The following is a 24,904-nucleotide window of genomic DNA, read 5'->3' on the forward strand; positions in this document are numbered from 1 at the left end:
CCCTGTACTTTCCCCCAGTGCACTTTTCTTTATATTTCAACTCACTGATTTTTTAATCCTTTCTTTATCGAAATACCACTCTGGGTTTTGTGATGTGATTTTCTGATCCCCTGACTCAAATTTCTTTGTTTTAATTACTAACTCATAAACAGTCCTCGTTCCTCTCCTCATCTAAATTTCTCAAACAACTGATGTCTATTTTCTTTCTTGCTGCCTATTATTCCCCTAACCACTTCACTCTCTAAAGTACAGCTCAACTGTCCATCTTTGCATTAAAACCGCTCTCCGTAAGACCATCAGTAATTTTCTTTCCTCTCTCTCTCTCTCTCTCTCTCTCTCTCTCTCTCAATCCATTTGTTTGAAAAGCAGAGTTACAGAGGATGAGGATGAGGGAACCGAAGATCTTCCATCTACTGCTTCACTACCTAAGTGTCTCCAATGGCCAGGACTGGGCCAGGCCAAAGACAAGAGCCAGGAGCTCTGTCAGGGTCTCCCATGCAGTGGGCGGAGCCCACTAAGTAGTGCCTCTTCCACTGCTTTCCCATAGAGGGCTTTTTAGCAGAGAGCTGGAATGGATGTAGGATAACCAGGACACAAACTGATGCCACATCGCAGATGGAGGCTTAACTTGCTGCACCACTTATGTCAGTCCCTGTAATTTTCATAAATGCCATTTCTAGTGGACATAGTTTAGTCCTCAACAGTACTTTTTAGCATTTAATATCATGCTTATTCTTTTCTTTTTGAAACTGTGTATCTGTAAATTTTGTGACTTCACACTTTTTCCTTGTTTTACTCTCTAATCATTCCTTGTTGCCTCTTTGTCAAACATCCCTTCCTTCTCTTACCCCTTAAATGAAAACCCACTCAGTTCTCAGCTGGGGACATCTCATATATTTTTGTTTATTTTGTTTTTATTGGAAAGGCAGATTTACAGAGAGAAGGAGACGGAGAGAAAGATCTTCCTTCTGCTGGTTCACTCCCCCAAGTGATTCTCCGTAATGGCTGGAACTGATCTCTATCCAAAGTCAGGAGCTTCCTCTGGGTGTCCCACATGAGTGAAGGGTTCCAAGGCTTTGGACCGTCCTCCACTGCTTTCCCAGTCCACAAGCAGGGAGCTGGATGGGAAGTGGAGTGGCTGGTTCATGAACTAGCATGCCCATATGGGACCCTAGTGCATGCAAGGCAAGGATTCAGCCCCTAAGGCTATCACACTGGGCCCAATCTCATATACTTTTGTATACTGTTAAGTTCCAAAACTACATCTCTACCTTAGATGCATATTTTAAATGAAATATTTCCAAGACTACATGCGTCATCCTTCCCTCCAACCTCCACACCCACAGGTGGGATTGCCATTTGTTTAACCGTTCAAGCAAAAAACTTGGGAGTGATCTGTGGTTCCCCTTCTCCATAACCCCCATATCCAGTCACTCACCCCAAGGATTGCCAGTTTTACCTCTTAATTATTTCTCAGATTTCTTTTCTCTCATAGCAATGTCTTCTCATCAGATTCAGATCCTCATTAGCACTTGCTAATGATAGTCTCCTGCCTAGTATGAAATCTAACCTTTCCAAGGACAAAAAGACCAAGTCATTCTTCATCCCAAATAGATTTACAGCTCATGTTTTGACCAGGGAGATAGCTGACTATAGTTAAATAGTTCTGTTGTTAATATTGCTTTACCTTCCTAAACTTTAAAATTAGAAATATGATCTGCTCATTAAGTGACACACGAAAGAGACCAGTGTTTGGTGTAGCAGGTTAAGCTGCCACTTATAACACCAGCATTCCATATGTTCAAGTCCCAGCTACTCCACTTCCAATCCAGCTCCCTGCAAATGTGCCTGGGAAATCAGCAGAAAGTAACCTAAATGCTTATCCTTCTGCCACCCCCATGAGAACCCCAGATGGAGTTCCAGGCTGCTGAGTTCACCCTAGCTCAGTCCCAGCCATGGCTGCCATATGTATTTGAGGCTACATATCTCACTCCTAAAGTACCCATTTCTTGTATTAAACAAACACAGTTAATACTGGTCAGTATCTTTTAAGAAGATGAAAAATTTTTTTTTGGAATGTTCTTAAATTTTTATGAAACCTAATGAAAAATATATATATTCCAGGACTTTATTTTGTAAATACATACACGGCCTAGAAGAAGTGAAATTTTAAGATTTCATCAAATTAAAATTTCATCTTAATTCCTAAGAACAATTTGGTAGCCAAGAAACTGTTATGGCCCATAGTGTGTTGTGAAGAGTTGGGGAGATTCAGTCTAATTTTACTTGCTATTCCAAGAGTATTTGTTAGAACTAACTTCTCCAACACATGAATGACTCAGAAAGCGCAGGAAAAGTAGCACCTATGAAAGAAGGTTGGTGACAGCACAGCTGTTCCTGATCTTATTTGCTGCTTCAAAACACAGCTGGTTGCCTTGGAAATGGTTATGACCACCTTCCCCTTCCCTCCACATGTGCGTGCAGGCACACACATACACAGACTTACAGATGGAAATAAGTAAGCGAAAAACCAAAAAAATCCACCCAAGTAAATTTTAAAAGAAAGGAGTGATTTAAGAGTTGACCACTATCCAGGAAGTAGTCATCACACTGTTTTTAAAGAATGTGTGGAAACTAGCTGAAGTACAACTCTGGTAGTAATGAAATGACTTATGAGCTGCCAACTCTGACACCACCCAGTACAACATTCCTATCAAGTCTTCTATTTCAAAACTCTTTTCTCTCTCTCTCTCTCTCTCTCTCTCTCTCTCTCTTCTGTAGAGGTCTCTTTTCTGTAGAGGCCATAGTAAAAGACTGTTTCTTAATTTTCTTTCTTCCAGTTGGACAGGGTGGGTCAGTTCATGTGAATGGGCAACTTTCAGTGTGATGTGCCACTGAATTGGCGGGGCACTGCTGTGATTCACTTACATGATGTTAACAGGTTATTTATGAAATGCACGTATCATGTTCCTGAAAGCCCATCCAAGGGCATAAGGAGCCTGTTTGCAAAATGTAAGCCTGCCTTCCAGTTTTTTGAATCATGTAGTTTTTTGAATTGATGTTTTTCACCTACTCATTACCAGGTCTAATCAGATCTTATTTTCTAATATGCTGCTATGGTGGTATGTTGCAGAAAAATAAAAGGAACTCCAGCTTGATTATTTGCTTTGATTTTTGAAATTTGTTTCTAGGGGAGTGGAATATCTCCCCTAGGAAGGGGGTGCAGATTCAATACAGTGCTTACGGGGCTGCCATCTTTGAAAGAGCCATTTAACTTCTAAGCTCTGTCTTTATGTGTAAAATGAGAAAGCTACAACTTCTTAGTCCGTAGGGATGTGTAATGATCAAATGAGGTACTATCCATGAAAGGACTCTGTAAGTGGTAAACTATTCCTCACTGTTACTGGTAGGATATGAAAAGCACAGACAATATGATATTTTTACTTACAATTTTAATGTTCCTAAAAAAGTTAAGCGTAGAAGAGATTTTCTTGAAAATAGTTGACTTATTTCTTTGGTATGTTTGTGCTTTTTTAATCCTTTGACGTTGTTTACTTGAACAGTAGAATTACAGAAGGAGAGATGGAATTTTCCATCCATTGGTTCACTCCTCAGAGGGCCACAATGCTAATGCTGGGCCAAGCCAAGGCCAGAAACCTGGAACTCCATTCTTGTCTCCCATGTGAGTGACAAAATTCCAAGTACCTGGGCCATCTTCCACTGCTTTCCCAGGCACATTTCCTGGGGAGCTGGATCAAAGTGGAGCAGCTGAAGACTAATGATTTGAGTTGGCTCTTGGGAAAGCTGATATCACTGCAGGTAGTGACTTAATGTGCTGTGCCACAATCCTAGCCCCTTGATTTTGTTGATTTTGTTTTTACATATGTCCATGTGAAGGTATTTATATCAAATAAAAAAAACAAAGAACTTTGACCTCTCATGCTTCATCCTTTTTCTTACTAAATCCCCACTCAAAGGAAAAAGGTGACGTGAAAGAGATATGGATCAAAATTCTGTCTCTTGCACTGGGCAGATAACTTCCATATTCAAGGGTTTTTTTTGTTTGTTTTTTTTTTTTAGATTTATTTGCAAAGTCAGGTATACAGAGAGGAGGAAAGACAGAGGAAGATCTTCCATCCACTGATTCACTCCTCAAGTGACCGCAACGGCCAGAGCTTAGCCAATCCAAAGCCAGGAGTCTGGAGCTTCTTCCAGGTCTCCCACACGGCTGCAGGGTCCCAGGGCTTTGAGCTGTGCTCTCCTGCTTTCCCAGGCCACAAGCAGCAAGCTGGATGGGATGCCAGGATTAGAACCAGTGCCCATATGGGATCCCAGCGCAAACAAGGTGAGGACTTCAGCCACCAGGCTATCGCGCTGGGCCCTTAAGTATTTCTTTATATATATATATATATATATATAGAGAGAGAGAGAGAGAGAGAGTTTGTTTGTTTGTTTGTTTATTGGAAAAGCGGATAGATTTACAAAGAGGAGAGGTAGAGAGACTGTTCAACTGCTGATTTACTCCCCAAATGGCCACAATGGCCAGAGTTGAGTGAACCTGAGACCAGGAGCCAGGAACTTCTTCTAGGTCTCCCACATGGGTGCGGGGTCCTAAGGTATTCAGCCATCATCCACTGATTTTCCAGGCTATAAGTAGGGAAATGGATGGGAAGTGGAGCAGCCAGGACACAAATCAGTGCCCATATGGGATGCCGATGCTTTTGCTGGAAGATTAGCAGATTGAACCATTGCACTTGGTTGGCGCCCATAATGAAGAATATCTAAGTTAATGAACTAACCTATTTTATTTTATTTTTAATGCATAATACATTACATAGTTGAGAGGGAGTTTCAGGTACGGAGAAAGGTGGCTGGGACAAATATTTCAGGCTTCTTTTTTTCCCTCCTGTGTCCACAGAGGAGGGGACAGGGATTGTTGCTTGCTGTCAAACTATCTCAGCACCTGGGGCAGGGGGACAGTCATTTGATGATACCTTAGAGACCTCCATGTTGGGAAGAGTGTTCCAAGGGTATTACATGAGTAATTTTGATGGTTCTATGAAGTTTTTGGTTTTGGTGCTCCTGGGTTGAGAAAATCTTTCCAAGGTCTGTTGGTAGATAAAGTCCACCTTAGTGTATCCACAGACCCAGGAACATGCTGCTAGCTTAGCTAGGTGAGTTGTCCATCCTGTTCTGATTTCCATCCTCTAACGAAGCACTTGACAAATGAGCTGAAATTTTTATATTCTCCTTCCTCCTCCCTTAGACCTTTCTTTTCTATGGATCCTCTATTGGTTTGCCAGTGTCACTCTTCCATCCCATTACTTAAGACACTCATCACACACTTTACTTTCCTAATTCATCACATGGACTAATTCAACAATTTCTAATGGGGCCCGGCGGTGTGGCCTAGCGGCTAAAGTCCTCGCCTTCAACGTGCCCTGGGATCCCATATGGGCGCCGGTTCTAATCCCGGAAGCTCCACTTCCCATCCAGCTCCCTGCTTGTGGCCTGGGAAAGCAGTCGAGGACGGCCCAAAGCTTTGGGACCCTGCACCCGCGTGGGAGACCTGGAAGAGGTTCCTGGTTCCCGGCTTCGGATTGGCGCAGCACCGACCGTTGCAGCTCACTTGGGGAGTGAATCATCGGATGGAAGATCTTCCTCACTGTCTCTCCTCCTCTGTGTATATCTGACTTTGTAATAAAATAAATAAATCTTTAAAAAAAAAAATTTCTACTGATACTGCCTGCTAAATGAAAACTTCAAGTCTTTAATTATCCAATATTGAGCACTTGAAATGCAGCTAACTGAATTGAGATGTGCTGTAAGTGGGAAATACAAACTGATTTCAAAAAGCATACTAAAAAGATAGAAAATATTCTCAATCATTTAGTATTGAAATAATATTTTGAAGCACTGGGTTAAATAAACTATGTTAGTATTTATGTATATGTAGTTGTTTCTTTAGTGTGACCACTAAATTTATACTTACATTTGTGACTTATATGCTCATATGATATTTCCTTTTTTTTCTTGAGATGTATTTACTTTCTTGAAAAAGTTACAGAGGAGGGCGTAGAAATAGAGAATTTTCCATCCACCAGCTCACTTCCTTTTTTATTTTTTTAATCATTTATTTTTATTGGAAAGGCAGATTTATAGAGAGAAAGAGAGTCAGAAAGATCTTCCACTGGTTCACTCCCCAAATGGCTGCAATACCTGGGGCTGAGCCAATCTGAAGCCAGGAGCCAGGAGCTTCCTATGAGTTTCCTACATGGGTACAGGGTCCCAAGGCTTTGTGCCATCCTCTATTGCTTTTCCAAGCAACAGGCAGGGAGCTTGATGTGAAGTGGAGCAGCCGTGAAACAAACCAGCATCCATATTGGATCCCAACCCTTGCAAGACAAATATATTTAGCCAGTGAGCCATCTCCATGGGCTATCCTCTGCTTTTCCCAGGTCAATGGAAGAGAGCAGGACTGAAAGTAGAATCGCTGGGGTATGAACCTGTACCCATTTGGGATGCTCATGTCACAGGCAGTGACTTTATCCTCTATGTTACAGTACTGGTTCCTCATACGATATTTCTCATTCTCTGTTCTGTCTTGGCCCCTTTTGTCTCTTGCTATTCTAAATGTCTGTTAATTGGCCTCCCTACATTCTAAGTCTCAAAGAATGATCTTTATGAAATGGACATTGGAAAATGTTACTTGCCTGCTCCTGCTGCCTTTCAGAGCCATCTAATCACAAAACCCAAGGTCCTGTGTGCTTTATTGAAAGGCTGTTTTGATTATTTGACCCTTGCCTACCTCTCAGCCTCATCTTTCACCTCTCTCCTCAGCTGTTCCTTCTGCCCACCCTGCAGTATAAAACACATTAATCCTAAAATGCCTCTTTTCCCATTACTATACCATTCTGTTTCATTCATCTCTTCCTTTGTATTGCTGGTTCTTTATGACCTAGACAACTTTCTTACCCCTCCCCCTCCATTTTAGCTTTCAGAACTTCCTATAGGTGATTAAACTCAATGGTTCTGGCTCCCCTTGCCAGCTTCCAGCAGTTGCTAGGAGGCAGCAAGTGATGGCTCAAGTAATTGGATTCCTGCCAGCTATATCAGAGATCTAGATTGACTTCCCTATCTCAAGCCAGCCTGATCCAGACACAGCCAGTGCGAACATTTGGGGAATGAATGACCAGGTGGATGTGTGTTTACGCTTTCTTTCAGTTCTGTAACAACAACAACAACTTTCTCTGAGCTGCTGTTTTCTCCCACTCTTTATGATAGTTCCACCACTACTTTTTTTTTTTTTTTTTACTTTTACTGAGCCCTATGCAGTTTGAGAATAGAGACCATATTTGTTAACATTATGGATAATACCTAGAACTGAGCAGATTTATTCATTTATTCATTTGGTAAATTTTTGTATTGCCTATTGCATTCAAATCATCTTATTAAAATTATTTGTTTATATGTGTCCCTACTATGAGTTTAATTATTTGAAGAAAAGAACTGAGGCTTGTTGATATGAACATCTAAATATTCCAGCAACTCAAATAGTGCCAGTCATATTTGGATATCAAATAAATGTGTTGTATTAAATCAATTCAGGCTGAACCTTCTTTGCGTATGAATGGCTGACTTTCAGATGCAATTATTCAGTTACTGACCTGCCTGAAAGATAGCTAGGGGTACACCCCTCTTTCTTAAGATTTATTTTATTTGAAAAAGAATTGCAGAGAGAAGTAGAGAGACAGGAGTGATCTTTCGTCCATTGGTTGCTTCCACAAATGGCTGCAACAGTCAGAGCTGAGCTGGTCCAAAACCAGGAACTTCTTCCAGATCTCACATGTGAGTGCAGGGGCCCAAGCATTTGGACCATCTTCCACTGGTTTCCTAAGCACATTAGCAGGAAGCTGGATCAGATGTGAAGCTGCCAGACTCAAACAGCCCTTATGGGAGACCAGCCCTGCAGGCAGCCAGCTGCTTTGCCTTTTATGCCTCTGCGCCAACCTTGAGATCCTTTCTAATATTTGCCCTTTGGGAATGTGTGCTATTGTTGCTGGTTTTCAGCTTTCGGGTGTTGCTTTTCATCCTTTATAAATGTAGCAAATATGTTTATTGGAGGATTAAGTAAAATAATACCAAATGATCAAAAGTTAAAATCCCCTAATCCTACTTCCCAGAAGAAACCACTGACAGTTTTATATGTACTTCTTAAGATTGTTTTTAGCATGTATGTTCTTAATTATTTTACACAGGATTTCCATTATTGAACATTGTGTTCTAAATTGTGTATTTCTCTTTATAGAGTTCATGTGATTCTCAAGTGTGATAACTATAAACAGATTTGGCTCATGTTCAATATTGTGACTTTTTTCCTTTATGGGTAAAGTGCTGTGCTTGGCTGATTTATTTTACAGTCTTCTGGTCATTCTTCTCACTATCAACAGGGTGTCTCTTAGAGCAGAGGAGAAGTTATCATCCCCAGAGATTGAAGGCCATGGCTTTCAAAAAAGCACAAAGTGTCTCTGGAGTTTTGTTTGTTTTATTTTGAAAGTTAGACAATAATACGGAAAACAGATCTAGTTTTCATAAGACACCATAGCATACATTTGTTTTCATACTAAAAACAAGGTGAGATGGGTGCTGTGACACAGCACGTTAAGCTGCCCCTTGGGATCCTTGTGTCCAGTATTGGAGTACCTGGGATGGAATTGTGTCTCCTCTTCCAATCCAGTTTCCTGCTAATTTCCTGATCATCTACATTCTAAGAGCCAACAGGTGATGGCTCAAGTACTCAGGTTCCTGCCACACACAGGGGAAACCCAAATGGAGTTCCTGGCTCTTTGCTTCTGCCTTGTCCAGCCCTGGTTGTTGTGTAAATTTAGGAAGTAGTAAGCCAACATATAAGATTGATTTCTTTCTCTCTCTTTTTGGTCACTCTGTTTTTCAAATATATCCTGGGGCAGGAAGGCATGTTCTCCCCTACAATACAACCTGAAGTAACAATGGTACCCCTGGAAGAAATGCCATGCTTCTTCTATGGCTTCAGTTATCTCCTACATATTGCAAGTACTGTTACATGTACTCTAGTTGAGAGCTATACTGTTAGCTTAAAATTCCAACAAAGTACTTAGGATTTCCTACAATATTCTTATGAGAAATGGAGCAGTAGACTGTTGGACTAGTTGTAATCAGAACTGTAGAGTAAAGGTCAGGGATAAGAAGGGACTGTTTTGAAAAGAACAGAGTTCAGAGTGATACAGGAGAGTTACCAAGAGCATGGCTTTGACGTTAGAATTATCTGGGTTTGAAAACTGCCTCTGCTGTGTTCTGACCAGTGACTAGTTCCTTAACCTTGCTGGGTCTTAGTTTCCCCCTTTGTGAAAGGAGAGTAGCAGTGGGTGGCAATAATAGTAGCAAATTCATAGGCTCTCAAGGATCAAATGATCATGTATATAAAAATATTAACATTTAAACTACTCTTAATGCATCATATTGTTCCAGGAACTAACTAAAGGAGAAAAAATGGATGATTCTTCTTTTTGGTGTATGTTACCTTTTTAATCCATATGCCACTCCATCCGTCCAAGTCTCCTGTCTGGAGAAGGCTCGTGAACACACTTGTTACACTCTGCATCTTGATTGCTGCTCTCACCCCTCTCCCGCAGATCACATCCCCATTAGTGCTTCCTGTCACTTCCAGTTCCTGTATCCTCTTTCTGCTAAGAAAAGCAGAAGTGAGGGAGTTGTGAGGGTTTGGGGATTTCTAAAAGCTGTTTATAAGTCCTCATTATTATGTTAACTGTAGTTGTGTGAATAATATTTGCCAGGTCTTTTCTCTGGGAAATAAAAAGGAATTTCCCCATTCGACTTAACGTTTTAACCTTTAGAGAACAAGAATCATTATGCTATGCATGCAGAATACAAGAGTTATACAATTATGAGGGTCAATTTTAAGACAGAAACCCTCTGATTTTTTTTCTTTCCTTCACGTTTTGCATATGGGGAAACTTAAGCTCTTAGTTTGCTCTATTGTAGCAAAGTACATTGTAAGCCTTACACTACTGTAGATGTAAACATAATGAAGTTGCAGGGTTTGTACAAAAAATAGAATACTAATAATTTCATGTGTTTTGTAATAAAAAGCCTGTGTGTATATGTGTATGTGGGTGTGTAAAATGTATAATGTGTAAAAAATTTAAATGTGAATGTGTAACATAAGGAGTAATTTAAAAACTAACACCTCTGTACCCAGCAGCTGATTTAGGAAGTTCCCTATGTGCTCTGTCTAATCTCATCCCCAACTATTCACCCTAACCATGCAACACAATTTTATATATATATATATATATATATATATATATATATATATATATATATATATATATATAAATTTTTTAGTTAAAAAAAGATTTATTTTATTTTTATCGCCAAGTCAGATATACAGAGAGGAGGCGAGACAAACATCTTCCATCCCATGATTCACTCCCCAAGTGACCACAATGGCTGGTGCTGCGTCAATCCGAAGCCAGGAGCCAGGAACTTGTTCCGGGTCTCACCTGTGGGTATAGGGTCCCAAGGCTTTGGACTCGACTGCTTTCCCAGGCCACAAGCAGGGAGCTGGGTGGGAAGTGGGGCTGCCAGGATTAGAAGCATGCCCATATGGGATCCCAGTGTTCAAGGCGAGGACTTTAGCTGCTATGCCACTGCGCTGGGCCCATGACCAGCCTTTTTTCTGAAGGGAGCTCCTTTTGAAGATATAAGACTTCAAGGTCATATGAACCCTAGGAAACAGGGATTAGTCACAAAGCAGGGCATTTGTTGGAGCTGTAGTAAAGGCCAGATAAATGACATCCAATAGAAATGTGGCAAAACAGAATGGTCTCCTACCTCTAAATTCACCATGGCTTTTCTCCAGTGTTAGGAATACAACAAAACAGGAATTTACATGATAAATTCTTTTATCTGATTGATGTAGCAATAGCTTTGTGGAGAATATGAGAACCCTACATTATGACTAAGACAAATCAAGAACAGGCTCACTTAGGCATTCTATGCTCAACTTGATCTGATGAGATGATGGCAGTGGGGTTGTTGGTGATGGCAGTCCCCAGAGTGGCTAGCTCTTGAGTCACTTTGCAGTCTGAACTCATTACCCTCGTGTCTGACACACAGCTGTCGTCCTCCTGGGAATTCCCATTGCTTCCCTTCTGTACTGGATCTCCTGTTTCCTGTCTTCTTTTTCAGGTACACTTCTTTTGTGGAAAATTTTCCAAGAATTTTTTAAGGAAGGAGGTATGGGAGGTAAAATTTTTGAGAGCTTTCATGTCTGAAAATGTGCTTATAGTATTCTTATACATAAGATAGTGTGGCTGAAATTTAAAAAATAATGATAATACATATTTCAGGATTCTGAAGACAGTACTTCATGCTTCCAGTGTTACTCTTGAAACTAAAAGCTCTCACTGCTGCTCTTTTGTATATGATCTGCTTTATTCTGTCTGAAAATTTTCAAAATCTTCTCTTTGTCTTCAGTGTTCTGGCAGTTTACCAGTGCTATGATTTGATGTGGTCTACTTGCATCCATTGAGTTGGACTTCCAATGGGCTGTCTTATTCTAGAAAATCATCTCTTGAGGTTGATGTGTTACACAGTATTAAGCCATCGGCATCCTTACCAGCATCAGTTTTAGTCCCAGGTACTCCAATTCAGATCCAGCCCCCTGCTAATGTACCTAAGAAAGCAACAGAAAATGGCCCATGGGCCACTGATACCCACATAGGAGATGCAACTATAGCTCTTGGCTTCTCTCTGACTCACTAGCTCTGCCTTTCAAAGAAATACATCCAAAGAAAAGAAGATTGTGTTTTTCCTTTGGAAAGATGTTTTTTATTTGTTTTATGATTGACTCCCTCCTCTCTGTTTTTTCTCTTTGTTCTCTTTCTGTGAACCCAAATCATGAACCTTTAAATTTCTTCGTAACTTCAGCAGCAGTATGAACTGGCAAGATGAAGAAGTCAGGGAAACTTGAATTTAGAGCTAATATTTCATCATCTTTCGCCCAGTTCTCCTTAGTTAAGTTACAAACCTCCATTCAGCCCCACTCTTTTGCTTCCGTAGTCTTTTGATAATTTGGGTTGATTTTTAGGTATCTCTCTTCAGATCAGACTTTATCTGATCTGCAAAATTTGTTACCACTTGTGCATCGGCTTTCCTGTTTGAAAGATTCTGTTGCTGTTGTCCTCTGGGTATTCTGGGTTGGCCATTTTAGAAAATCTGTTACAGTTTTAATGTAATTTCAGGTGGGGTTAATATAAGTTGCATGTCTTCAAATTGCCTTCAACCTGAAAGCTTGTGTTATACTCTCAGCAGATATTGACAGAGAGATGAAAACAAGAACATCAAGTTTGTAGCAATGCCCAAAGAAACTTGTTCCTTTTATTCTCTTTCGTTTCCTTCTCTTTTTCCATTTTTTATTTTTTCATTGGAGGGGGCATCATTGGGGAAGATATATAGGAGCGGTTAAGAACTCTAAGTTCACTAAAATAGGCAGTATTGTTAAAAAATAGCTAACATCTATTGAATACTTTCAATGTGCATTTTTTTTTATATAAGATTTTATTGTTATTGGAAAGCTGGATATACAGAGAGGAGGAGAGGCAGAGAGGAAGATCTTCCGTCCGATGATTCACTCCCCAAGTGAGCCGCAACGGGCCGGTGCGCGCCGATCCGAAGTCGGGAACCAGGAACCTCTTCCGGGTCTCCCACGCGGGTGCAGGGTCCCAATGCATTGGGCCGTCCTCAACTGCTTTCCCAGGCCACAAGCAGGGAGCTGGATGGGAAGTGGAGCTTCCGGGATTAGAACCGGCACCCATATGGGATCCTGGTGCATTCAAGGCGAGGACTTTAGCCGCTAGGCCACTGTGCCGGGCCCTCAATGTGCATTATATACATGTGGATTATCTAAAATGCTCCTCACAATAACCTAATTAGTACCTCCATTTTACCAACTTGAAACAAGGACAGAGTGGGGAAATACAACTTTCATAGGATTTTACAGCTTATCCACAGTAGAATCAAGCTTTGAACCTAGGCAACCTAATACCAAAGCTTGTGCTCTTCATTACTGTACTATTAAATGGTAGATATTGATTACAAAGTCTCTATTATGTGTCTGTTCATTTTATTTATTGTATAAGCCTTTCTACTATAGGGCTATACAGTTACCTTGAAACATTAACTATAGAATTTTTTCTTACAGCTAAGTATTCTATATATTTTGAACAGGCATAATCATTCCAGAAAATAAATTCAATAACCATAGTATACAATTGTGTATAGCTTTGTAGCAAAACCGAAAGCTAAGCAAATTTGTGGAGTCAGAATATATAGAATGTTAAGCATCCAGAGACCCGCTTATCATATTCTTTTTCTTCTAGGCTTATGGGCCTGAAAGTGTTCACATATTTTCCCAGAGTAAATAGATTATTCCATATATATGACTGCATCTTAAAAGAATTTACCTAGGAGCAGCACCTTGACATAGCAAGTTAAGCATCCACTTACAGCACCAGCATCCCACATGAGCTCCAGTTCAAGTGTCAGCTGTTCTGTTTGCAATGTAGATCCCTGCTAATGACCTGGAAAAGCTGCAGAAGATGGCCCAAGTGCTTGGTCTCCTTTGTCCACATGGGAGACCCAGAAGAAGCTCCTGGCTCCTGGTTTCAGTCTGACTCAGTTGCAGCTGTTATTGCCCTTTAGGAAGTGAATCAGAGAATGGAAGAGCTATTTCCCCTTCTCCCTTTCCTTCTCTCTATGTAACTCTGCTTTTCAAATTGAATATATATATTTATTTATATTTATTAAATATACATATTTAATAAAAGAAATTTAGCTGTTTTTATTTCTTTGGGAGAGAAACAGAGAACACATCCATCTGTTGGTTCACTTCCCAAGTGCCCACAGCAGCCAAAGCTGTATCAGGCCAAAACCAGGAGCTAGGAATTCCATCTGGATCTTCTGACAGGGATCTAAGTACTTGAGCCATCACCCACTGGCTCCCTGGCTCCACATTAGCAGAATGTTAGATTGGAAGCAAAAACTGGAGCCTAAACACTTCAGTATGGCATGTGGGTGTCCCAAGCAGCAGTTTAACCACTGTTTCACAACACCCACTCCATAATAAGCCTTTTGAGAATGGAAATTCAAATGCATCAGAATAAATTAATCTTCCTGAAATCAATATTCAGTCTTCAAAATACCTATCCTTCCCTGCTGCATAGGATAAGAGAGAGAGAGAGAGAGAGAGAGAGAGAGAGAGAGAGAGAGAGATAGATAGATAGTAAATAAACCAGTCAGATAGAAATGCCCGTGAATGTTTTCAGAGACATTGTACTCTGAGTTAGGAGATGAATTTTCTGTCTTTTAGACAACTCTGTCTCTAAGCTGGCTGGGGAAATACATGTAGGCCAACAATTGAATTCTTTTCCGAAAGGCTGAATAACTGTGTGGGTGCTCATGGTATCAGTGAAGACAGTGGCAGGCAGGAAACACATCCTACACTTGACAGGATGTTCCCAAAGCAGGAAAGACATTTGTCATCACCAGTAGAAGTGTTTCATTGACTAAGAACAAGATGAGATCATTGAAATCTCCCTAAAATACCAAAGACTGACGGCAAGGGATATAGGGCATGGTTGGTCTAATGTAAACCAATGGGTTCATCCATGAAGTCATAGTGAATTGGTAGTATTTTGTGGCCATACAGTATTCCAAGAGTTTCAAAGATCTCTGTAATGTGAGCCGATCACCAAATAGTTTTACATCTTCTGTGCATAAAGACATGGATTAAGACTCCTGCTTAGTCCCAGCCCTGCCTCTGCCTGCTAGAACTGGAACGCTAGATACAGAAAGCTTCCAAGTCCTTGCATCCCCAGTGAAAGCCTCCCTCTCTCTCCTTGTCATAGCTCTGCTTCTTCACCAAAACACTGCCTTTTCTCTGTGTCCTAATTCTCTTGTTTTCATCAAGTGCTGGTGTCTCCTAAATGGTATATAGCTCTTGAACAGTTCCAACAAGACAAAATTATTTATTAATCTTCCATTTAAAAACAATCCTGTCACTATCCCCACCCCTGCAGCAACAGGTGTCAAATGGCAGAAGGAAATTAAACAGAATATTAGCTAGTCTGCTGAGGGTGGGAGCATCATAGAAACAAGTAGAAAACTCCATTGCACTAACTATGGCTTCTCTTTTTTGGGGGTGCTGGGGGCTGTTCATTTGCTTGGTTTTGTTTGTTTTTCCTGCCATGAACTTTGTAGAGAACACAGTTATTTACTCTTCTTACTTTCTCTGATCTGCCTTTGGCCTAAAGCTATCATAACTTGAAATCCAGCCAACTCCAAGAGGAAAACCCCTACTCAGGACCATTAGTCCCAGTCCAAGCTTCAAGTTACCATGTGGTTGTCGTTAGCAAAGCAATCTCACAATCCCAACTGGATGTGTATTTCCTGACTTCAGTCTCCAAAGCAATTGTGTAACTGATATCAGACATTGATATCACTTCACACTGAAACAATTTGCAGGCTACCTGTGGTTATTTTTAAAACATCTCTTTTTAAGTTGAATTTCAAATATCTATTTATAAACAACCGTAAATGTTCTCTTTTATATCAACATTCTATTTAAAACTCATGCTGTCCTTGCACAGCTCAGGTGGTGAATTACAGCAATGTGTGTAATGTGAAGGGGAGGCAGATCAAAGACTGGATCTTGTTACCTCCTGGTTGGTGTGCATACTTAGAGGAGTTTCTATGAGAAAAGTGGAATCTTTGAAATCTCAGACCTGTCAAATTCTTAACTCCTTCCTCTTCACTCTACTCCATCCCAGTTTGCACTAATAATAACTACTGGCCATTTACAGAGAGGACAGTTTCTACTTCAGTCAAGCTCTCCATATGTGAGAAGTCCCTGAAAGAGAGGAAAACTATTCCTGGGTTCAGGAATTTGTGAACTTTCTGTGGTTCCTGAAGAGCTATTTATACCCCTTCATTTTACACACAGAATAATAACATCAGAGAGCCCAGATGCGTTATTCCAGGTTTGCTGGACTCCGCTGAATAGAATTGGGGTCTGCTACTAGTGAAGGCTAAGGTAAAACACAGCCTCTCCTCACCATTCTCTCACTGAATCATTAACAGGAGAGAAGTTGGGCAAAAGAATTGTGTCAGCACTGACACAGGGCCTCCCTGAGTCCTCCTAACCAACTGGACCCTATTTGCTTCCTAAACTCATCCTTAAGGAGGAGTTGTTACCAGAGAGAGCATGCCCGGAGACTCAGGTGGTTTTGAGATACTTTGTCTAAATCACCACATAGGAATACCTTGAGTAAGTCCCTAATGTCTTTCTCCTTCACATTCCTTATTAAGAAAGCACACTTCCCTCATTCATTACTATGATAAATGGTTGAAAATTCTGAAAGGCTGCTTAATATTTACATTCAAAGAAAGTATATGTAAATGAAACAGTTTTACATTTTACTAATGCTCACGTGATAGATGAATTTTCATAACACTGTTAAGGGTAGTGGAAGAGAAAAGGAAGTGCTGGGTTGGGCAGAGTCCATCCACATGGGACAGCCTGGCTGGGGGTTTCCCCAGGTGGCCAGAAGAGTAAAAAGTGGCTGGGGTGCTCCATGGTCACCCTGTGACCCTCACCCTCTGATTACCCCAGAAGCAAAGAAACCTTGGAGGAAGTAGAGGAATTCCAAGGAGGGGAGTCTCAGCCCTTACCCAGAGAGCTGGCTCAAGTGAGCAAGAAGCCATCCCTCAACTTCTCTCAGGTTTCAACACCAAAATGTTAGGTTCAGGGGTGACTGGGAGTGAGGGAAAAGGAGGGACTTTTAATACAGGCAGGATTTTATTAGGGGAGAGAGTCTGATGGCCTGCTCCCTAGTTGGAAACTGCTCAGGACCACTTCCATCAGGCGGGGTGACCACGTGAGAGAAATAGCCATCCGGGGTTTACAGCGCTGGGGTTTTATACATCTTAGGTGGGGCCGATGGGAGAAGGCAGCAGCTCCTCGATTTGCGGCATGCATGAGGCAGGTAGTGTGGGGTGCTCATCATGTGGGTGCTGACCCTCTCTGCACAGAGACAAGGTCAGGGTGATCCGGCATTGCAAATTCCTGGATGGGAGTGTCTGCTTAACTTCGGCGGGGTGTTGGAGTCACTTCTGCTCTGCCCAAGCTAGCAGGAAACTTAGTCACAGGTGGGAGCGATTCCCTCTGCACATTTCATCAAAAGCTAGCAACAAATCAATAGGACTTTGAAGTTCCCAATTCAGGACACAACCCCTAACTGCAGAGTCTATACTGACATAACTTTAGAATGATATCTTCAGTCACTAATATTTAACAGAGTAACATTAGATGCAGATGTTTCAGTATGATTGTACCTACTGTAGAAAGTACCTTTTAATTAAATATTAACACAGAACAAAAAAGTCAGTCATGATCCTCACTGGCTGTCTTCTATTTGCTCTGTATCACTTTGCAGTCAGGCTGCGGAGCTGACTTCAGCTGCCTCTAACCACACCCGGGGTTTACCCTGTCCAGCTGTCTGTACTTGTCTGCAGTCACACAGTTCCCACACCAGCCATATCTCATCTGTGCCTTTGCCCTCAAGCCTCCTCCCCCACTCCCTCTACCATCCCTCTGCCTATGATTCACCTGCTGCTGTTCCACACAGAACACAGACAGTACCAGGAGGAACAGCACACTCACACACCCCAGCTCTGTGTGCACAGTATATATACATGCACCAACCACGCAATCCAACTTTCCTATGTTCAAATCCTTTCACAACCTACTTCCATTTCAGTCAGAAGAGGTGTGCTACCCACCTGTTCTCTAGCTTTTATCTTCTGCTTTCTCAAGAACCATCTTCCAAAAAGTATCCCTTCTTTCAGCCTCTGCTTTGCTACAGCTTTTTTTCTGATAAAAGTATGGTAGTCTAAAGTGTCTTCTGTGCTTTAAAACACATATTATTGGAACCAGCACTGTGGGTTAGTGTGTTAGCATACTGCCTGCAGTGCCTGCATCCAAAATGGGTGCCAATTCAAGTTCCAGCTGCTCCACTTCCAATCCAACTTCTTACTAATGTACCCAGGAAAGCATCAGAGCACAGCTCAAATCCTCAATACCCTTTACCCATGGGAGAGGTGCAGAAGAAACTCTTGGCTCCTGGCTTTGGCCTGGCTAAGCCTCAACCCTTCCAGCCATTTGGGAAGTGAACCAATAGATAGAAGATTGCTTTCTCTCTCACTCTCTGTATAACTCTGCCTTTCAAATAAATTTTTAAAACCTACTCAAAGTCAGCATACAAAGATCAGTCACATTGTTACTTACTAATAATGAATTACCTGAAAAAGAAAATCAGGAACACAGTCCCGTTCGTAATAGCTAATCCTCTGCATGCAACACCAGCATCCCATGTGGGTGTTGGTTCATGTCCCATCTGCGCCACTTCTGATCCAGAGCCCCACTTATGGCCTATCAAGGCAGTAGAGGATGACTCAGATCCCTATGCCCCTGCATGCATATGGGAGACCCAGAAGAAGCTCCTGGCTTCAGATCAGCTCATCTGTGGCCACTGTGACCTATTGGGGAAGAAATCAGCAGATGGAAGATCTTTATCTGTCTCTCCCAGCTCTCTGTAAAATCTTCCTTTCAAATAAATAAAAAAAATTTAAGATTTATTTATCTTTATTGGAAAGTCAGATTTAGAGAGCGAAGGAGAGACAGAGAGAAAGATTTTTCCATCTGCCGGTTCACTCCCAAAGTAGCTGCAACGGGTGGAGCTGAGCCAATCCAAAGCCAGGAGCCAGGAGCTTCTTCCAGGTCTCCCACATGGGTGCAGGATCATCAACTGCTTTCCCAGGCCACAGCAGGGAGCTGGAAAGGAAGTGGGGCAGCTGGGATACAAACTGGTACCTATATGGGATCCCCATGTAAGCAAGGCAAGGACTTTAGCCACTAGGCTACTTCACTGAGCCTCCTAGGAATAAATTTAACCAAAGAGGTGAAAGATATCTGTAATGAAAACTGTGAGTGATGAAGAAGTTGAAGAGTTCATAAAGAAATGGAATTGCATGCTGGGGCTGTTGACTGATGACTGTTGACTGATCTGTTTTTTGGTCCATTTCATTTAAAAAGCAGGGAGATGGGCCCGGCGGCATGGCCTAGCGGCTAAAGTCCTCACCTTGAAAGCCTCGGGATCCCATATGGGTGCCGGTTCTAATCCCAGCAGCTCCACTTCCCATCCAGCTCCCTGCTTGTGGCCTGGGAAAGCAGTTGAGGACAGCCCAATGCATTGGGACACTGCACCTGCGTGGGAGACCCAGAAGAGGTTCCTGGTTCCTGGCTTCAGATCAGAGCAGAACCGGCCAGTTGCGGCTCACTGGGGGAGTGGATCATCGGACGGAAGATCTTCCTCTCTGTCTCTCCTCCTCTGTGTATATCTGGCTGTAATAAAATGAATAAATCTTTAAAAAAAAAAAAGCAGGGAGAGAGAAAGAGAGAGACAGAGACAGAAATCTTACATCTGCTGGTTCACTCCCTAAATGCCCATAGCAACAAGAGAAGTGCCAGCTCCAGAACAGGAGCCTAGAACTCTAATGAAGTCTCCCACATGGGGGACAGGACCACAGGTACTTAGATCACCTTCTATTGCCATCCAAAGTGGGTGTCAGCAGGAAGCTAAATGTGAAGTGGAGTAGCCTGTACGTGAATGAGGCATTCTGAGATAAGATGTGGGTATCCCAAACAGAATCACTACCCCAGTATACCAAACACCTGCCCCAAGAATCAGTATTGTTAAAATGTCAATACTACCAAAAACAGTGCGGTCCCTATGAAAACATCCATGGCATTTTTCACAGAACTAGGTAAAAATTGTGAAATTTATATAGAACCATGAAAAAAATTCCCAATCGCCAAAGCAATTTTGAACGAAAAGAATAAAGCAGAAAGCCTTACACTGTGTGGCTTTAAAATATATTACTGGTATGCTCGCTTCAGCAGCACATATACTAAAATTGGAATGAAACAGAGAAAATTAACATGGCCCCTGCGCAAGGATGGCACGCAAATTCGTGAAGTGGGCTGGCCTTGTGCTATGGCTGTCACCCACAATGCTGGCATCCCATTTGCCAGTTTGTGTCCCAGTTGTTCCACTTCTGACCCAGCTCCTTGCTAATGGCCTGGGAGAAAGGGTGGGAGATGACCCGTGTGGGATGCCCTGATGGAGCTCCTAGCTCCTGGCTTCAGTCTGGCTCAGCTCTGGCTCTTACAGCTATCAGTGCCGTGAACCAGGAGCTGGATGATCTCTTCTGGCCTGTCCTTCGTTCTCCAGCACTCTCACTTTCAAATAAATAAATAACTCTTTAGATATATACATACATACATATATCTGTATTACAGTGCAGCACAGTATGGAAATTCAACAGATGCATAGATCACTGGAACAGGAGGGCCTAGAAATAAATTTATACATATACAGCCACCTGATCTTTGATTCAGGAGCTAAGAATGTGCATTGGAAATAAGAGATTTCAGTAAATGCTGCTAGGGAAATGATATCCACATGCAAAATGGCAACGGACCCCTAGATACCTACCTGTCGCCCACAATCTCTCATCTTTTACATAAGTCAACCCAAAATGGATTAAAGACCTAAGTGATTTAGAGCTTTGAAACTACTTAAAGAAAGCATAGGGAAAACCATTTAGGACATCAGAATGGGTAAATATTTTATGTATTAGACCTCAAAGAAGAAACCAAGGCAAAAATAATAAATGGAATTTCATTGAACTAAAGAGCTTCTGTGTAACAAAGAAAACAATGAATGGAGAAGCTAATGTAGAGAGAATTTTTGCAAGTTATACATCTGACCAGGGGTTAATAGCCTGAGTATATAAAAAAACTCAATTCAGGGAAAGACTTCTTAGAAAAGATGCCAAAAGCTAAGGCAGTCAAATCCAAAATAAACAAATGGGACTACATCAAACTAAAAAGCTTCTGTACAGCAAAGGAAACAATTAACAAAGTGAAGAAGCAACCAACAGAATGGGAGAAAATATTTGCATACTGCACAAGTGATAGGGGACTAATATCCAGGATTTACAAAGAGCTTCAGAAACCCAGGGACAGCAAAAAAACAACAACCCTGTAACAAAATGGGCAAAGGAAATGAACAGACATTTCTCAAAAGAAGATTCAAATGGCTTACAGACATATGAAAAGATGCTCAGGCTCCCTAGCCGTAAGAGAGATACAAATGAAAACCACATTGAGGTACCACCTAACTCCAGTGAGACTGGCCTACATTCAGAACTCAGCTAACAATACCTGCTGGTGTGGATGTGGGGAGAAAGGCACCCTCCTTCACTGCTAATGGGAGCATAGGCTAGTATAACCACTGTGGAAATCAGTATGGAGAGTGCTTGGAAAATTGCAAATAAACCTGCCATATGACCCAGCTATCCCGCTCTTAGGAATATACCCAAAAGGAGTGAAATCTGCATGTGAGAAGGGACTCTGTAATCCTATATTCACAGCAGCACAATGCACAATAGCAAAGACATGGAAACAATCCAGATGTGTGTCCAAGGAAGAGTGGTTAAAGAAACTGTGGTACATCTACTCCGTGAAATACTATTCAGCTGTTAAAAAGAATGAAATTATTCTTTTTACAAACAGGTGGTCCCAACTAGAGACCATTATGCTCAGTGAAATGAGTCAATCACAAAAGAACAAATACCATATTTTCTCTCTTATATAAGGAAACCAACATGGAAAATGTAACTCCAGTAGTCCAATCCATACTGTTTTTTGGTTGTTGGCTTTTTTGGCTGTATCCCATGTGTTTTGATGTTTTTTATTTCAGCTTCATTCATTCCGAATAATCTCTTTTCTCTAGTCAAATTCATCACGGGCTCATGAATTATACAATGGCATCATTTTTCCCAAAAAAAAAAAAAAAGAAAAAAGAAACTCAATTCAGTAGCAAAACACACACGTGCACACATACAAACACATAATCCAGTAAAAATGGACAGTAGATCTAAACAGACATTTCTCAAAAGGAAACGTATAAGTGACCAACAGATACGTGAGAAATGTTCAACATTGCTAATCATTAGGGAAATGCAAATCAAAACCACAATGAGCTATCACCTCACTTCAGTTAAATGGGCTGCTACTTAAAAAAAAAAGTGCCAGCGGGATGTGAAGAAAAAGACCCCTTGTACTGTTGGTAGGAAGGCAAATTAGTACAGCCATTGTGGGAAATAGTAAGGAAGTTCCTCAAAAAACTGAAAAATAGGAGTGAGCATTTGGCGCAGTGGTTAAGATGTCATTTGAAACACTATCCCATGTCAACGTACCAGGTCTAGTCCCAGCACCTGTGGTTCTGATTCACCCTCCTGATCCATCCTGGTAGCCAAAGATGCATTAAGTGCTTGGGTCCCTACCAGCCATGTGAGAGACCCAGATAGTTCCAGGCTCCTGACTTTGGCCTGTCTAGCCCTCACTGAATCAAAACTGGAAGATTTTTCTATCTCTGTCTCTATTTCTCTGTCATTCTGCCTTTCAAATTGAAGAAAAATAGTTTTTAAAAATATGGTACAGAAATATGATAGTAAGGGTCAGGTGACACACTAGGGAATTATTCAATTTTTAGATGCAATGATAGTAATTTTTTTAAGATTTATTTATTTTTATTACAAAGTCAGATATACAGAGAGGAGGAGACACAGAGAGGAAGATCTTCCGTCTGATGATTCACTCCCCAAGTGAGCACGATGGCTGGTACTGCGCCAATCCGATGCCGGGAACCAGGAAACTCTTCCGGGTCTCCCTTGCGGGTGCAGGGTCCCAAAGCTTAGGGCCATCTTTGACTGCTTTCCCAGGCCACCAGCAGGAAGCTGGATGGGAAGTGGAGCTGTAGGGATTAGAACCAGCGCCCATATGGGATCCCAGGGCGTTCAAGGCGAGGACTTTAGCTGCTAGGCCACGCCACCAGGCCCAATAATAGTATTTTTTTTAATCTATTGATTTTTATTGAAAAGTCTGATATACAGAGGAAGAGAGACAAAGAGGAAGATCTTCAGCCTGCTGGTTCACGCCCCAAGTGGCTGCAATGGTCGAAGCTAGGCTGATCTGAAGCCAGGAGCCAGGAGCTTCTTCTGGGTCTCCCATGCAGGTGCCGGGTCCCAAGGCTTCGGGCCGTCCTCCACTGTATTCCCAGGCCACAAGCAGGGAGCTGGATGGGAAATGGAGCTGGCGGGATTAGAACTGGCGCCCATATGGGATCCTGGCATGTGCAAGGCGAGAACTTTAGCCACTAAGCTACCATGCCGGGCACATACAGTGCTTATTATTAAAGAATCTTTGTATTCATAAGTATGTTGTGAAAAATTTATACATGAAGCAGAATAATAGCTTAGATTTGTTTCAGAATAACCTCGAAGCAAGCCATCAAAATGAATTGGCCATGACCTGATAATTATTAAGATTGAATAATCAATGCATATCTGATAATTCATTGTCCTTTTCTGCTCACATTTTTTGCATTTCTAGTTTCTGTGATAAAACTCTTACCTTGGTAAAATAAGCACAGCCACCAGCACCAGCTACATACTACGGCTCATAGGATGACTTTGTTAGATAAGATAAGGAGATTCCCAAACCTGGGACATGTAAGATCTATAACCCTACAGCATGAAGTAGCTACAGAAGATGAGATTACATCATCAAACCTTAAGAATAGGGGTCCGAGACTCTGCACAATGACTCAGTGGCTGAATCCTCACCTTGCATGTGCTGGGATCCCAGATGGACACCAGTTCGTGTCCCGGCTACTCCGCTTCACACCCAGCCTACTGCTTATGGCTTGGGAAAGCAGTTGAGGATGGCTCAAAGCCTCAGAACCCTGCAAAAGCAGGATGTGGGAGACCCGGCAGAAGCTTCTGGCTCTTGGCTTCGGATAGGCTCAGCTGCAGCTATTACAGGCAGATGGGGAGTGAATCAGCAGATAAATGACCTTTCTCTCTTTCTCCTTCTTTCTATAAAATCTGCCTTTACAATAAATAAATTATTTTTACAAGAATAAAAACAAACATATGATATAAAATTTACCATTTAACCATTTTTAAATATACAGTTAGTTCACTGGCATTGAAATCTGGGCCACTGTTGTGCAATCTTTGACACCTTGGTTTCATTATCTTCCCAGACTGAAATTATGTATCCTTCAAACAATGACTCCTCATTCTCTATCCTCATAGCCCCCAGCAACCACCATTCCATTTGATGTCTCTGAATACCTCATATAAATAGAGTTTTCCTCATAGTTTTCCCTTAGTGGGTGGGACATTTCATTTAGCACAATTAGTTCATAAAATTCATACATGTTTCAAAATGTATCAGAATCTTATTTCTAGGACCAGTGTTGTGGCATAGTAGATTAAGCCATCTCTGTGACACTGGTATCCTCATATGGGTGCCAGTTCCAGCGCAGGCTGTTCTGCTTCATTTTTTTAAAATGTATTATTATTTTGCATGGTACGTTTTGTAGGTATAGAGATACCTCCTCTCACTTCCCTTCCTTAATCTCCTTCCCCTCCCCTTCCGCACCATTTACTCCCATATTATTACAGTATGCTCCACTCAGTTCGCTGCTGATGTGCCTGAGGACAGATAAGCAGTGGAAGATGGCTCAAGTCCTTGGGCCTCTGCACATGCATTGGGAGCCCAAATGGGGCTTCTGGCTGCTGACTTCAGCCTGATACAGCCCTGGCTGTTACAGTTGTTTGGGGAGTGCACCAGTAGATGGAGGATCTCTGT

At 41.7% G+C, this 24,904-nt stretch overlaps 1 protein-coding gene and 1 non-coding gene across 3 annotated transcripts in view; both read left to right on the forward strand.

Annotated features, from left to right (window-relative positions):
- The window catches only part of PRORP (protein only RNase P catalytic subunit), a 150,091-nt gene that overhangs the window by 106,612 nt on the left and 18,575 nt on the right, over positions 1 to 24,904 (forward strand). The gene's annotated exons all lie outside the window — the stretch shown is intronic.
- Positions 20,065 to 20,171, forward strand: LOC118759290 (U6 spliceosomal RNA). Its single transcript, XR_004996094.1, has one exon. It is a non-coding gene; the product is annotated as a U6 spliceosomal RNA (small nuclear RNA).

Source organism: Ochotona princeps, chromosome 6, assembly GCF_030435755.1.
Source record: "Ochotona princeps isolate mOchPri1 chromosome 6, mOchPri1.hap1, whole genome shotgun sequence".
NCBI lineage: Eukaryota > Metazoa > Chordata > Mammalia > Lagomorpha > Ochotonidae > Ochotona > Ochotona princeps.